The sequence below is a fragment of the Somniosus microcephalus genome, chromosome 5, assembly GCF_052327205.1.
Source record: "Somniosus microcephalus isolate GS21.2 chromosome 5, FLI_Smic_1.0, whole genome shotgun sequence".
Taxonomy (NCBI): Eukaryota; Metazoa; Chordata; class Chondrichthyes; order Squaliformes; family Somniosidae; genus Somniosus; species Somniosus microcephalus.
The window spans coordinates 14,379,471-14,394,956 of NC_140991.1; the positions used below are offsets into that span (position 1 = coordinate 14,379,471).

At 46.3% G+C, this 15,486-nt stretch overlaps 1 protein-coding gene across 2 annotated transcripts in view; it reads right to left on the reverse strand.

The window, feature by feature from the left end:
* LOC147116901 (uncharacterized) overlaps positions 1-15,486 on the reverse strand; it is a 148,936-nt gene that overhangs the window by 68,130 nt on the left and 65,320 nt on the right. The window lies entirely within an intron of this gene.

Here is a 15,486-nt window from a genome sequence, read left to right on the forward strand (position 1 = left end):
AATGACCCCTAATTACTCTAAGCCTGACTTAATTTTCCCTTAAAGAGGAAGAAAGGTCTATGGGGTGCACATGTCACAAATGAAGTGGCTCCATTTTCTTTAATGGAGTGAACAATAACATGGGATGACAACTTCTGGTTGCTGATGACACACGTGTGGGACTCCTCGGGGTCGATTTTGTGGAACCTGTCGGGAAGAAGGCGGGACTCCCCCTTTCGGGTTTCTGACCCGCCTACTTCGACATCCGGCCAATCCGCTCGATTTTCCCTTGATTGACCTTGTTGAGCCCGCCCAGCGGGCTCAGCAGGCCAATTAAGGGCCACCCGGCAACAGGTGACGTCACAGACTGCAATTTCATCTGTCAAGATTTCTGACAGATGAAATATCAGTGTTTTACAGCTGTTTGAAGCTGTGAAACATTGACAGTCTGATTTCTAAGCTGAGTCCTTCTACGCAGACTCAGTTAGAAATCTCAGCAGCACTAAAAGCTGCAGGCTGTCACTTTTGACAGATCGCAGCCGTTCAGCTTTAAGTTCCGGCTGACTGATGTGCTCCCGACGCCTAGAGGAAGAAAGGCTGTGAAGGTAAGTAAAAGTTCTTTACACACTTTAGACACACCAAACACACTTACCTTTACACTCATGCACCCATCACTCACCTGAGCACCGACATAGCGACCCCTCCAACTCATTCAACCCGACGGCCCGCCGCTCCAACCTGGCGTGGTTTGGAGCCGTCGGGAAACCCACACAAAACCCCTCAAAATGGGGATTAGGCTAAAAACTGCCTGTTAACTACCTGTTAACAGGCAGTTAATTGGCACTAATCCCTTCCCGCCTGGTTTCAGCGGGTCCCAGTGCGGGGCGGTACCCGCCGCCCCTGAAACTTAAGTGGGGCGGGGTTTTGGGCGGGATGGTGGCGGGACCCCCAAAGTCGGGATTTCCCCCCCCCCCCCCCCACACGCCTGAAACCCTGCCTGACGGCTCCCCGAAAATCTAGCCTCTCCAGTCTGAGCATGTCACTCAATACATGGAGGGGTGAGGGGTCCTGTCCCACTTCCTTTACCAGACCACCTCTACCCCACCCAGAAATGAGTAGTTTTCATAAGGAAGATCCAGGCCTTTATGTCAAAGGAAGTTGTGAACAGTTTGCTGCTCGGGCCACACCTTGACTCCCTTGTGTAATGCTGGACATTGAGGCATAAGGGAGCTACTGATGTGTTGGGGCCAGTGCAGAGAAGATCCATAAGGAGGATCGCAAAATGTAGGAGAAAACAACATAGATTCCAATATGGAATGATATCAAGAAATCAATATTCACACAAACACTTGATTCAAGGTGAGCCAAATGGCCTTGCTTATCTATATTTATTTTTGTGATTTTTTTTTTGAATGAGGAAGAGGAGTAATGAAAGGAGGATGAGCAGCATTTTTAGATACACATAACCCAAATGCAGAGCAGCTGTAGGAGTGAAGAGGAGGCACTGTGCAGTTTGTGTTGCCTGCAATTTCCATCAGCTATCAGCCCCTGTCTCAGCCTATTTGCTACTGAAACCCTCATGATTGCTTTTGTGGCTCATGCGCTCAGCAGTGCAGCCGCAACATGCCCTTAGACTTGCACGAATGGTCAGGACCTCTCACCCTGACCGAGGTGGACGAGAAGCCAGCACAGCCTCTCCGCGTCAAATATGACAACGCTGACATAAGTGTGCTGGGTAAAAAGTGCTGACCCCGACCCAGGTACTAACTGCAGCTGAGAGCCGAACACACAGGAACAGTTACAGAGCCTGGAGCGTGCAACAAGAGGCAAAATAAAAGGATGAATTAATCTGCGTGTAAAGTGCCTAATGGCACGTGTGGGAATCAATTCAGCTGCTGGAATAATACAAATAGTAGGTGAGGGAGCACTGTCAGGCTGACCGTAACATTGGGCTCTATGTTGTGTGCCATTGTATCACTTTCGGCTTCTGTTAAAATTAGATTTCAATTTAATAACTATTGAAAGCAAACTGAATAAATGCTGAAATATTTCTTTTAAAGTGACTGCAGTAGAAGTTGCATTTATTTTGCTGCTGCAAAGCTGGCTGCCATCTTCTTATACCACGACTGGGCCTCCTGCATGAGACTGTTCGACTGTTGGTCGCAAACTTTCCAGCAATTTAAAAGTTAACAAACCCCTGTGGGAATTTTGATACTTTTTCTTAACTTTTAATAAATGATGTTGAGTATTTATTAATATTTTATAGACATCTCCACTTATGTCGAGTTTGCGTAGGTTTAGAAACATGCAGCTCTTTGTGGGATACGTTATTTATAATTTTATGATGAAAGCTGAGGCATTTTCCCTTCCCGCCGCAAGCTCAGAAATTTCCCGGTCAGTGTACCAGAATTGCTCTGCAGCCTATCAATTGAATACTATGGGACCACCACTTACAAGTCTGACTAAACTGATGTAGTGCTAACAAAATGTGGTCCTAGGGCCTTTCCAAAAGATTATGATAATTACAGATGAGGTAGGCCATTCGGCCCACCTTAATTCAACCATTCAAGTTTCACATCAAGTAAGTAAAAAATAATAAATGTATATGTTTAATTGTATAACTAATTTTTATACAGAAAAAATACTCGTGTTGCGTTACGAGGGTGTTAAAACTTGCTTGTGTCCGGTGTGCCATCATATCTCTAGGCCATCGTCCATTATTAGGATATGCTAATATTGGAGATTAGTTGGGACAATGGAAGTAGCAACTAGCAGACATGTTGGCTACATCCCATGTGAGGTGCGTGTATCAGGTATTGGCCAGAACAATGGAAGCACCCAAGCAGTGTCACAGTAACTATGTGGGATTGTCTAGGTCGTCCCGTTCCTTTTGTAATGTTAAGGCAGGATGCCAGGTTCCAAATTGGCTGATGATACAAAGCTAGATGGCAGTGTCAGTTGTGAAGAGGCTTCAAGGGGATCTCGACAGGCTCTGAGTGGGCGAGAACATGGCAGATGGATTATAATGTGGATAAATGTGAAGTTGTCCACTTTGGTAGAAAAAACAGAAAGGCAGAGTATTTCCTAAAAAGGGTGAAAGATTGGGAAATGCAGATGCTCAAAGGGACCTGGGTGTCCTTGTACATGAGTCACTGAAAGTGAATATGCAGGTGCAGCAAGCCATTAGGAAGTCAAATGGTATGCTGGCCTTCATTACAAGAGGATTTGAGTATAGGAGAAGAAGAATAGAGGTAAAGAAGTCTTACTCCAATTATATAGGGCCCTGGTGAGACCACACCTGGAGTATTGTGTACAATTTTGGTCTCCTTACCTAAGGAAGGATATACTTGCCATAGAGGGAGTGCAACGAAGGTTCACGAGATTGATTCCTGGGATGGTGGGACTGTCGTACGAGAAGAGATTGAGTAAACTAGGCCTGTATTCTCTTGAATTCAGAAGAATGAGGGGATCTCATTGAAGCATACAAAGTTATTACAGGGCTTGATAGGGTGGATGCTGGGAGAATGTTTCCCTTGGCTGGGGAGTCTTGAACCAGGGGCCACAACCTCAGGATAAAGGGTAGGCCATTCAGGACTGAGATGAAGAGAAATTTCTTCACATAGCAGGTGGTGAATCTTTGGAATTCTCTACCCCAGAGGGCTGTGGAGGCTCAGTCATTGGGTACATTCAAAACAGAAGTCGATAGATTTCTGACTAGTAAAGGCATCAAGGGATATGGCGATAGGGCCGGTGAATGGAGTTGAGGCAGAAGATCAGCCATGATCTCATTGAATGGTGGAGCAGGCTCGAAGGGCCAAATGGCTTACTCCTGCTCCTATTTCTTATGTTCTTAAACTGATTAACAGTTAAACCATCAAGATGGCTATTATGTCAAGTCTGGAGGTTTGGCGAGAAGGAACCTCACTTCAATATACATTCTGAGCATCATCTGATATGATTCACGTTAAAAGGGGAGGGTACTTTAAGGATGCCTGGAAGGTTTTTGAACATGTGACAGATGACAAAAGAGGGATACAAAAGAACAGGTAGCTGCCTTCTTGTAGTTAGAGCTCACAGGACGGTCAGAAGTCCAACACCTACGGAGGCAAAGTTTGATCACCTTGGGTCTGCAGGAAACCAGGTTGTATGAGTCTATTGTATAACCGTAATAGTTATTACACTATTGGTGTCTGAGTAATAAACTTGCATTTGGATAATACGCTCGAACCTGAATCACGAGGAATCATTTAATTGAGTTTAAGAGATTTCCTTACATATTGGCGTCCTTGGGTGGGCTAGAGTTCAAGTGTTGAAAAAAGTAAGTTGGATTGCTAGACACGGTTCCAACGGGAGGGGGCCGGTTTGCGACTAACTTAAATAAATTAGTGGACCACCCTTCGGGTTATAAAAAGGGAGACGTTTGCGACTAAGTGAAATAAATTAGTGGACGGTCTCTCGGTCACAAGTTGAGTACAGGAGGTAGGCGCCATGGCAGAAGAGTTAGTCAGTACTATTCAGAAATATGTGGACAAGAAGCTAGGAGCATGCAAATCATTAGTGTCTGAGGTAGACAGTCTGGGACAGATGTCGGAATTACACAAAAGATTAAGGAAGGAAAAGAAAATTAAACGACATGATTGGAAAGCCATGATTATTCTGTGGAAAACGCAGAAAATAACCAAATTAAAAGAAGAATTAGAAGGACAAAAGGGAGTGGCGGAGATGAATCAGAGTAGGTCGAGTGAGGTTCAGAAGCAGTCAGAGGACAAAAAGCAGCATTGCGAGTCTCTGTCCGGATCACTTTATTTGCGGATTGAGGTTGGCGATAAGATCAGAAAATTGATGCAGTGTGAGGCAGAGCTGGGAGAAAAGAAAGGGCTGGTAGAACAATACCAAAGGAAAACCGATGCACTGAGTACTGTTCTTAAGCAACGAGTGGAGGACCAGAACATTGCTGGAAAGGGAGACAATCATGATGTGTGTCAAAAACAGATTCGGGAGTTAAAGGATAAGCTGGAGCAACAATGGGGTCTTATGTTCGCTGTATCGGGGCGTTGGGTTGGGGAACAGGAATGTTCAGCGGGAGAAATAGAGTGCAACAATGTCGCATAGGCTGCATGGGAATATGAATGTAGAAGGGAAGAACAGGGCGACCTGAATAAGGGCTGTGCAGGCATGAGTGTAGAGGGAAAAGGGGTGATGATGCCCCTTAAGGTAACAAAGATGCAAGAGGGGAGGATGTGGGAACCACCACGGTAGCATTTGATGTTCTTCAATTAAGAGATAGCCCAGAATATCCCACAGATTAAGCCTAGGGAGGACCCGAGTCCCAGTATAACCGCAATAGAACAAGTAGCTGACCTCCAAAATTACAATGAGGGGGAAAGGGTGAAATTGCTACTCCATGTGTGTCATCCAGATGTGTACAAGACTCTTCTCACCTCATTTAAGAAAGGTGCTGGGACCTGGAGAGGGGTGAAAGAAGTGGTGTGGAAAGCCACTGGTCATGGGTCAGTGGCCGATCGCAATGCCCTAAAAGGCCTGCTAGATTGCAAGCAGGAGGCCAGTGAGCCCCCGAATGCGTTTGCAGTCCAATTATGGAATCACTATCAGGCAGCCTTTTCCAGGCGCGATCGTGATAGTGACGATCGGTTCGCAGTATGACAGTGGATTCACTACCTGATTGGGGCCGTGCATGAAAAGTATAATGCAATTAATGATATTTACGATCTCTCCAATGAAAACCACAATGAGGAGTGGGTAAGGGGGTGGATGAACCAGAAGTGGGAACAAGTAAAATCCCAAAAGGCAAAAATCCATGTGATCCAGCCCCCGGGTGTACATCCCACAGCGCGCCCATGGAGGAACGAGGGGCACCCACAGTATGGGCCCCCCGTCCAGCACTCCCTTAAAACCCAGACTCGGTCAGCTCCAGGGTGTTGGAACTGTGGATAAAGGGGCTATTTTTCTAAGCAATGTCCAAATGGGGGATCTAGCTGGCCTCATGGGAGGGGCCCAATATGAAGAGGAACCGATGAGGTGGACTGTTTGCAGAAAGAGATTGAGGAATTAAAACGATATATGAGGGAATCCAAACCGGTGGGGTGGGTGTACGCCACAGGGCCCGGGCCGAGTGATGCTCCAAGTCCACTATGACAGTTGGCAGCCACGCCGGTACAGGGATCTGTGAGTGAGTTGCATTCAGACCTCTACGGCGGGCCCCATGTAACTGCAACAGTGGGGGGTATTTCCTGAATGTTGTTGGTCGAAACCGGGCGACCCACATGTGTGTGTGGAGAGAAATTCCCCAGACATTCGCCTATAAAGGAGTGATAGAATTAGGAGGCTTTGGGGGAGGAATGGACCACGGTCAGCTAGTAGAAACCCGCCTGACCGTGGGCACCTTGATCACCCATCACCCACTTGTTTGGACAAAGGGACACAGCAAGGAGTCAGATGGCATATTAGGGGTGAACTGGCTCCGGAAACATGATATTATGTTAGACATGATTAATCAATGTCTGTGGCGGTGGAATACGGACACAGGAGGGAAGGTAGTAGTCTGACCCAAAGGGAAAATTTGGTCCATGGGGGTGAGGGTTGAATACCGCCTCAACCAACATTTCATGCACAATTTGCCCGAGGTTGAGGGGGTGATCAAGTAGGCTACATGTTGGGCCAGACATAAAAACGAGTGTGGGAGGATGGAAGTTGATATACAATGCCCAGGTCCCATCCGGCCCGCTAGACAGTAATGGTTCCCAAATGAAGCAGAGGGACCTGTGGCACAAGTTTGCAGATGACACAAAGCTGGGTGGGTGTGTGTGCTGTGAGGAGGATGCAGAGAAACTCCAGTGATTGGGTGGGTGATTGGGCAGAAGCATGGCAGATGCAATATAACGTGGATAAGTGCGAGTTTATCCACTTTGGTGTCAAAAACAGGAAGGCAGATTATTATCTGAATGGCAATAGATTGGGAGAAGGGGAAGTGCAACGAGACCTGGGTGTCCTTGTGCACCAGTCGCTGAAGGTAAGCATACAGGTGCAGCAGGCAGTTAAGAAGGCAAATGGTATGTTGGCCTTCGTAGCGAGAGGGTTTGAGTACAGGAACAAGGATGTCTTGCTGCAGTTGTACAGGGCCTTGGTGAGACCACATCTTGAGTATTGTGTGCAGTTTTGGTCGCCTTATCTAAGGAAGGATGTTCTTGCCATGGAAGGAGTGCAGCAAAGATTCACCAGGCTGATACCTGGGATGGCAGGAATGACGTATGAGGAGAGATTGGGTCAATTAGGCTTATACTCGTTGGAGTTTAGAAACATTCTGACAGGACTGGACAGACTAGATGCAGGAAGGATGTTCCCGATGGTCGGGGAGTCCAGAACCAGGGGTCACAGTCTAAGGATAAGGGGTAAGCCATTTAGGACAGAGATGAGGAAGAATTTCTTCACCCAGAGAGTGGTGAACCTGTGGAATTCTCTACCACAGAAGGCAGTAGAGGCCAATTCATTAAATATATTCAAGAAGGAGTTGGATATATTTCTCAAGTCTAAAGGGATCAAGGGATATGGGGAGAAAGCAGGGACCGGATACTGAATTTTGATGATCAGCCATGATCTCATTGAATGGCGGAGCAGGCTCGAGGGGCCGAATGGCCTACTCCTGCTCCTATCTTCTATGTTTCTATGTTATCGAGTCCTTGGTAACACAGGGGGTGCTGCGTAATACGGCCAGTACCTGTAATTCCCTCGTCTGGCCAGTCCGGAAACCCGATGGGGCCTAGAGTTAACGACTGATTACAGAGAAGTCAATCGTCATTCCTGAGCTGTGGCTCCAACAGTCGCCTCTTCGCCGGAGGCTCAAATACGGACCTCGGCCACATCAAAGGTCTTCACAGTACTGGATGTCTCAAATGGCTTTTGGTCCGTCCCCCTCCCTGAACCATGTCAATATAAATTTGCATTTACCCTGCAGGGGCAACAGTACACGTGGTCATGCCGATCACAGGGCTTCCACAATTCCCCGTCCATCTTTCACCAAATGTTACAAGACCAATTGGCGCACTTTTCGCGGAGGGGGGCCCTGGTCCAATATGTGGGCGATATCCTACTCCACATGGACTCCATGCAGGACCATGTGAAACTGCTCCAAGAATTGTTAACATTGATCACCCAGTGGGCTGAAATTAAATCCCAAAAAGGCACAGATAGCACAACACAACGTAACCTATCTGGGCATTATCCTATCGCACAGATGTTGGAAAATTGCTTAGGATAAGGCAGACGCCATAAAGAGTACCCCGATACCTCTTGATGTCCCTTCGTTGCGACGATTCCTCGGGTTAGTAGGTTACCATAGGATGTTTATTGAGGACTTTGCGGCTCGAACAGCCCCCTTGTATGCATTACTTAGGGAAGGCGCTCTCTGGGAGTGGGGGCCCTTGCAGGAACAAGCAGTGGAACAGGTTAAACAGGCCATCGCAAATGCGCCAGCATTAAAAACTCCGGAAGCAGGGAAATCCTTCACCATGGAGGTAGCTATCAACGATGTATCCCTGTCAGCGGTCCTTTTGCAGGACAGACACGGGACACTGATTCCTGTGGCATACGCATCCCACAGCCTATCTATCTCCTGTGGAACAGACGTATAATGAATGTGAGCGACACCTACTGGCTGTGTACTGGGCCACTTAAAGTTCGCATATATTACTGGTTTGGAGGAGGTGGTCCTCCTCACTGCTCATACTCCCACTGAACTGTTACTGTCGGGTTATTGCGGGATGAAACGGTATCCAGTAACAGGATTGCACGATGGACGTCTGCAAAAATGTAACCTGATAGTCAAACATACAGCCACCCCCTTGTATTTAACAGCTGGTCTTCTGATACCAGGAAAACCGCACGAGTGCACTTTGGTGATACCAGAACCAGGTGAAGGGGCGTTTGGCACCCACCTATACCTGACTTACTGCATGTCTTTGCCGACGGGATTAGCATCCTTACACCAGAGGGACCTGTGTCAGGATTTGGAGTTATGCACCCAAGGAGGGCATAGGAAAATCAGTTAAATTGTTGGGAGGGCTGAACTGGCCACTGTAGCCTACATCCTCCAAATGCCAGTAGGGGAAAAGCCTTTACCTATCTTCTCTGATAGGCATTTAAAAAGTGACTATCCCTAACCGATTATCTACCCATCTGGGAAAAGAGAGGCTTTGCCTCCGCGGATGGGAAACCACTTCCCACGGCTGGATTACTGCAGGCGAGGGAGCGGCAACATCCCGTGACCATAGTGAAGGTTATAGCACATTCTAAAAATACCCCCTGGACAGATGAGAACCGAAAGGCTGATGAATTGGCCAGAGGCTTCCAGGAGAGTGGGAGGAATAAGAACATAAGAAATAGGAGCAGGAGTAGGCCAATCGGCCCCTCGAGCCTGCTCCACCATTCAATAAGATCATGGCTGATCTGATCCTAACCTCAAATCTTCTATCACTCTGCATCCACCCGAACCCATGTGATCTCCCGGGAGAGGCGAAAAACCAGATAAAGACCCAATGGCCAATTTGGGAGAAGAAAATCTGGGAAATTCCTCTCCGACCCATCTAGGCGATCGAAATTCTTCCAGGAGATCACTCTGTCCCTATATTTTCTACAGTACTTACCTTCTGTAAAGGCGATCTCCACCCCAGCCAGGAACAGGAATAAAACCATCTCCTGAAATCTAACACAGAATTAGAACACAGTAGGAGCAGAACCAGGCTACACGGCCCCTGGGCCCACTCCACTACCCACAGGGCCATGACCATTCCGAACCTAGACTCATGTCCAATTTCCTGCCCGCTCCCCGTAACCCTTAATTCCCTTTACTTCTAGGAAACTATCTATTTCTGTTTTAAATTTATTTAATGATGTAGCTTCCACAGCTTTCTGGGGCAGCAAATTCCACAAACCTACCACCCTCTGAGTGAAGAAGTTTCTCCTCATCTCAGTTTTGAAAGAGCAGCCCCTTATTTTAAGATTATGCCCCCTAGTTCTAGTTTCACCCATCATTGGGAACATCCTCACCGCATCCACCCGATCAAGCCCCTTCACAATCTTATATGTTTCAATAAGATCGCCTCTCATTCTTCTGAACTCCAATGAGTAGAGTCCCAATCTACTCAACCTCTCCTCATATGACCACCCCCTCATCCCCGGGATTAACCGAGTGAACCTTCTTTGTACTGACTCGAGAGCAAGTATGTCTTTTCTTAAGTATGGACACCAAAACTGTATGCAGTATTCCAGGTGCGGTCTCACCAATACCTTGTACAACTGCAGCAATACCTCTCTGTTTTTATATTCCATCCCCCTAGCAATAAAAGCCAACATTCCATTGGCCTTCTTAATCACTTGCTGCACCTGCATACTAACTTTTTGAGTTTCATGCACCAGGACCCCCAGATCCCTTTGTACTACAGTACTTTCCAGTTTCTTGCCATTAAAATAATAACTTGCTCTATGATTTTTCCTGCCAAAGTGCATAACCTCACACTTTCCAGTATTGTATTCCATCTGCCAAATCTCTGCCCACTTACTTAGCCTGTCTATGTCCCTTTGCAGGTTTTTTATGTCCTCCTCACTCACTACTTTCCGTCCCATCTTTGTATCATCTGCAAACTTTGATATGTTACACTCGGTCCCCTCCTCCAAATCGTTAATATAGGTTGTAAAGAGTTGGGGACCCAGCACTGACCCCTGCGGAACACCACTAGTTACTGGTTGCCAATCTGAGAATGAACCATTTATCCCAACTCTCTGCTTTCTGTTAGAGAGCCAATCCTCCACCCACGCCAGAATATTACCCCCAATCCCATGATTTTTTATCTTGAGCAATAATCTTTTGTGTGGCACCTTGTCAAATGCCTTTTGGAAGTCTAAATACACTACGTCCACTGGTTCCCCTTTATCCACCCTGTATGTTACTTCCTCAAAAAACTCAAGCAAATTTGTCAAACATGACTTCCCCTTCATGAAACCATGCTGAGTTTGTCCTATTAAATTATGTTTATCCAAATGTCCCGTTACTGTCTCCTTAATAATGGACTCCAAAATTTTACCAACCACAGATGTTAGGCTAACAGGTCTATAGTTTCCAGCCTTCTGCCTACTACCCTTTTTAAATAAGGGTGTTACATTAGCAGTTTTCCAATCTGCCGGGACCTTTGCTGAGTCCAGTGAGTTTTGGAAAATTATTACCAATGCATCCACAATCCCTACCGCTACTTCCCTCAAGACCCTAGGATGTAAGCCATCAGGTCCAGGTGATTTATCCGCCTTGAGTCCCATTATTTTACCAAGTACCACTTCCTTAGTGATTTTAATCCTATTTAGTTCCTCCCCCCCTAGAGCCCCCTGTTTGTCCAGTGTTGGGATATTCTTAGTGTCCTCTACTGTAAAGACTGATACAAAATAATTGTTCAGTGTTTTTGCCATCTCCATGTTTCCCACCATTAATTTCCCGGTCTCATCCTCTAAGGGACCAACATTTACTTTAGCCACCCTTTTTCTTTTTATATAACTATAGAAACTTTTACTGTCTGTTTTTATATTTTTTGCTAATTTACTTTCATAATCTATCTTCCCTTTCTTAATCAATCTTTTAGTTATTTTTTGCTGTCTTTTAAAGACTTCCCAATCTTCCATCCTCCCACTAGATTTGGCTACCTTATATGCCCTTGTTTTTAGTCGGATACTGTCCTTAATTACTTTACTTAGCCACGGATGGCTATCTTTTCTTCTACACCCTTTTTTCCTCAGTGGAATGTATATTTTTTGGAAGTTGTAAAATAACTCCTTAAATGTACACCACTGATCATGTATCGTCTTACCCTTTAATCTATTTTCCCAGTCCACTCTAATTAATTCCGCTCTCATACCTTCATAGTCTCCTTTATTCAAGCTCAGCACGCTTGTTTGAGATCCAACCTTCTCACCCTCTAATTGAATATGGAACTCAACCATGTTATGGTCACTCATTCCAAGGGGATCCTTTACTAGGACATTTTTAATTAATCCTGTCTCATTACACAGGACCAAATCTAAGGTTGCTTGCCCCCTGGTCGGTTCAGTTACATACTGCTCAAGAAACCCATCCCTAATACACTCAATGAACTCTTCCTCAAGGCTGCTCTGCCCAATTTGATTTGTCCAGTTAATATGATAATTAAAATCCCCCATAATTATAGCGGTTCCCTTATTACAAGCCTCAACTATTTCCTGATTAATACTCCGTCCAACAGAGTTGCAACTGTTCGGAGGCCTATAGACTACACCCACTAGTGTTTTTTTCCCCCTTATTATTCCTTATCTCCACCCAAACTGTTTCACTATCCTGCTCCTTTGACCCAATATCATTTCTCTGTATTATAGTGATTCCTTCCTTTATTAACATAGCCACCCCACCTCCTCTCCCTTCCTGCCTGTCCTTCCTGATTGTTAAATAACCTGGTATGTTTAATTCCCAGTCATGGTCACCCTGCAGCCATGTTTCTGTAATGGCCACAAGATCATACCCATATGTCATTATTTGTGCCGTTAACTCATTCATTTTGTTACGAATGCTACGTGCATTCAGATAAAGAACTTTCAAATATGTTTTGTAACACTTAGTTCCTGTTTTTTCCCTTTTTAGTACTTTACTTTTTACTCCATACCTTCTGTCCCTTCCTGGCACATTCTGTTTTTTAATTCCCCCACTGCTACCTAAGTCTATGGCCTTCTCTGTTGTCATTTCTATTATTTGCTCTCTAGAAACCTCCCCCCCACTAATTAGTTTAAAGCCCTCTCTACAGCCCTAGTTATATGATTCGCCAGGACTCTAGTCCCAGCACTGGCCAAGTGGAGTCATTCCCAACAGAACAGCTCCCTCCTGTCCCAGTACTGGTGCCAGTGTCCCAAGAAGCAAAACCCATTTCTCCCACACCAGTCTTTGAGCCACGCATTTAACTCTTTAATTTTATTTATCTTAGCCAAATTTGCTCGTGGCTCAGGTAATAACCCAGAGATTATTACCCTTGAGGTTCTGTTTTTTAATTTGACCCCTAGCTGCTCATACTCCTTTAACAGAACCGTCTTCCTTGTCCTATCTACGTCGTTTGTACCAACATGGACCACGACAGCTGGATCCTCCCCCTCCCACTCCAAGTTTCTTTCCAGCCCAGAAGAGGTGTCCTTAACCCTGGCACCAGGCAGGCAACACAGCCTTCGGGACTCCAGTTCTTGACTGCAGAGAACCCTATCTATCCCCCTAATGATACTATCCCCTACCACTACAACATTTCTTTTTACTCCCTCCACTTGAATGGCCCCCTGTACCACGGTGCTGTGGCCAGGTTGCTCATCCTCCCTGCAGTCCCCGCTCCCGCCCTCACAGGGAGTAAGAACCTCGATCCTGCTGGACAAGAACAAGGGCTGCATCTCCTTCAACACTACATCCTGGATCCCTGTACCTTCCTCACTCGTAGTCACACCGTCCTGTCCCTGACCACGGACTACATCTGCAGTAATTAACTTCATAGGTGTGACCATCTCCTGAAACATATAGAGTCCAGGAACTTCTGCCCCTCCCTGATGTGTCGCAGTGTCTGAAGCTCGGTCTCAAGCTCCATAACATGGAACTTGAGTTCCTCTAGCAGCAAACACTTGTCGCAGATGTAATCACCGTGAGCCTCAATGGGGTTCACCGGCTCCCACATCTCGCAACAGTAACACATCACCTGCTCCATTCTATATAATTAATTTAATTTCTTATTATTAGTTATGAAGACCCTGCCCGGATATATATGATAATATCACACCACTATTCAATAGGACTTACCAACTTAAAGGTATAAAAGAGAAGAGAAGGAAGAAAACCAACCAACCAGCTGATCACCAACCTCCTCCTTGAATACTGTCTGTGGAGCCTGTTTGGTTGACTCGTCTCGCTGCTCCGCCTCCGCAGTGCTGTCTAAGCCTGGGAGTGGGGAACAAAACAGAGCAAAAAACACACCCTCACCTCCCACTTATCCGAACTCTCCCACTTAGCAAAACTCCAACAGCACTCAATGCACAAAGCACTCCGGCAATGGGCAGCCCCGACCGTGGCTAAGGCTCCCATTACTCCGCTGCAACCCGCCCGTCGGAATAGCCCGACGTTGGTCGAAATGCAGAGCCAGGACCCTTGGATTGCAGCAATCAGGCAAGCCATGAAGGGCACCGTGCCATGGCCCCAAGGGTGTCCCAAAAACAAGGAGGGCATTACATGGGAACCAGATCAATTATTACAGTTCCAAAACCAGGTGGAAATCCCAGACTCTCTACGGGCCAAAATTATCCAATGGACACATGTGTCCAGGGGACATCAGAAGGGAAAGGGTCTAACATGGAGATTATCCCAAAATATGTGGTGGCCTAACAAGACAAATGGTGGACAAAGTGGTGGATCAGTGTATTGTCTGTGCCCAGTACAATCCAGGCCCGAAAATCAAAGTCCCAACGGCCCACGTAAAAGCAACAAGTGGTCCATGGAAAACCCTCCAAATTGACTATATTGGACCCCTGCCTCGCACATGGGGAGAGGCAAAGAGTTTGCCTTGGTGGTAGTAGATTGTTTTTCAAAATGGGTAGACGTTTTCCCAGTCAGCAAAGCTACTGTAAATCAAACTGCAAGGGTCCTGATTGAGCATGTTTTCACCCAGTGGGGTCTGCCAGAAAATATCGAATCTGATCAAGGTACCCATTTCACAGGTCAGGTGATGGAAAGAAACTCTTAAATTGTTAGGGATTAAGTCACGTTTACACATCCCGTATAATCCCCAAGCAGCAGGAATAGTGGAACGAATGAACCAAACCCTTAAACACCGGTTAGTGAAAGCCCTCACTGATTCAGGGAAGGAGTGGTACAGCCTGCTACCCCTCCTTCTAATGGCTATTAGGGGAACCCCCTCCAAGAGTACAGGGTTGAGCCCCTATAAAATTATGGCTGGGAGGAGAATGCGGCTGCCAGAAATGTGGGTGGCTGGTTGTCTGTCCGGCCCCCAAGTGGAAGGAGTCCGCATGGATCAAAGAATGCAATTGCTCAAAAACCATTTGAAGCAGGTGCAGAGGTCCGCAGCCCGTAACTTGGGTATGGCCAGAATAGGGTCCCCTGGGTGATCGTCAGCCGATTCTGAAGGTTATAAGGTGGGAGACCAGGTGATGGCCCAGGTCAATCATCAAGAGGGGAAATGGAACCCAAAGTTCGAGGGTCTTTACCCAATAATTGACAAATTAAGTCCACAAGTATATAAAATACAGTGTCAAGGGTCCAAGTGGAAAAATGCAAACCAGTGGGTCCATGTTAACCAACTGAAACCGTATAAAGGTCCAGTACCTAAGGAACAAGTAGACAGTTTAAAAATTATCATGCTGGATAATGCCGATGAATGGTGGCCACATGATGAACCAATGGCCATTACCGACAGGGAGCTGCGGCCCCGTCCAATTACC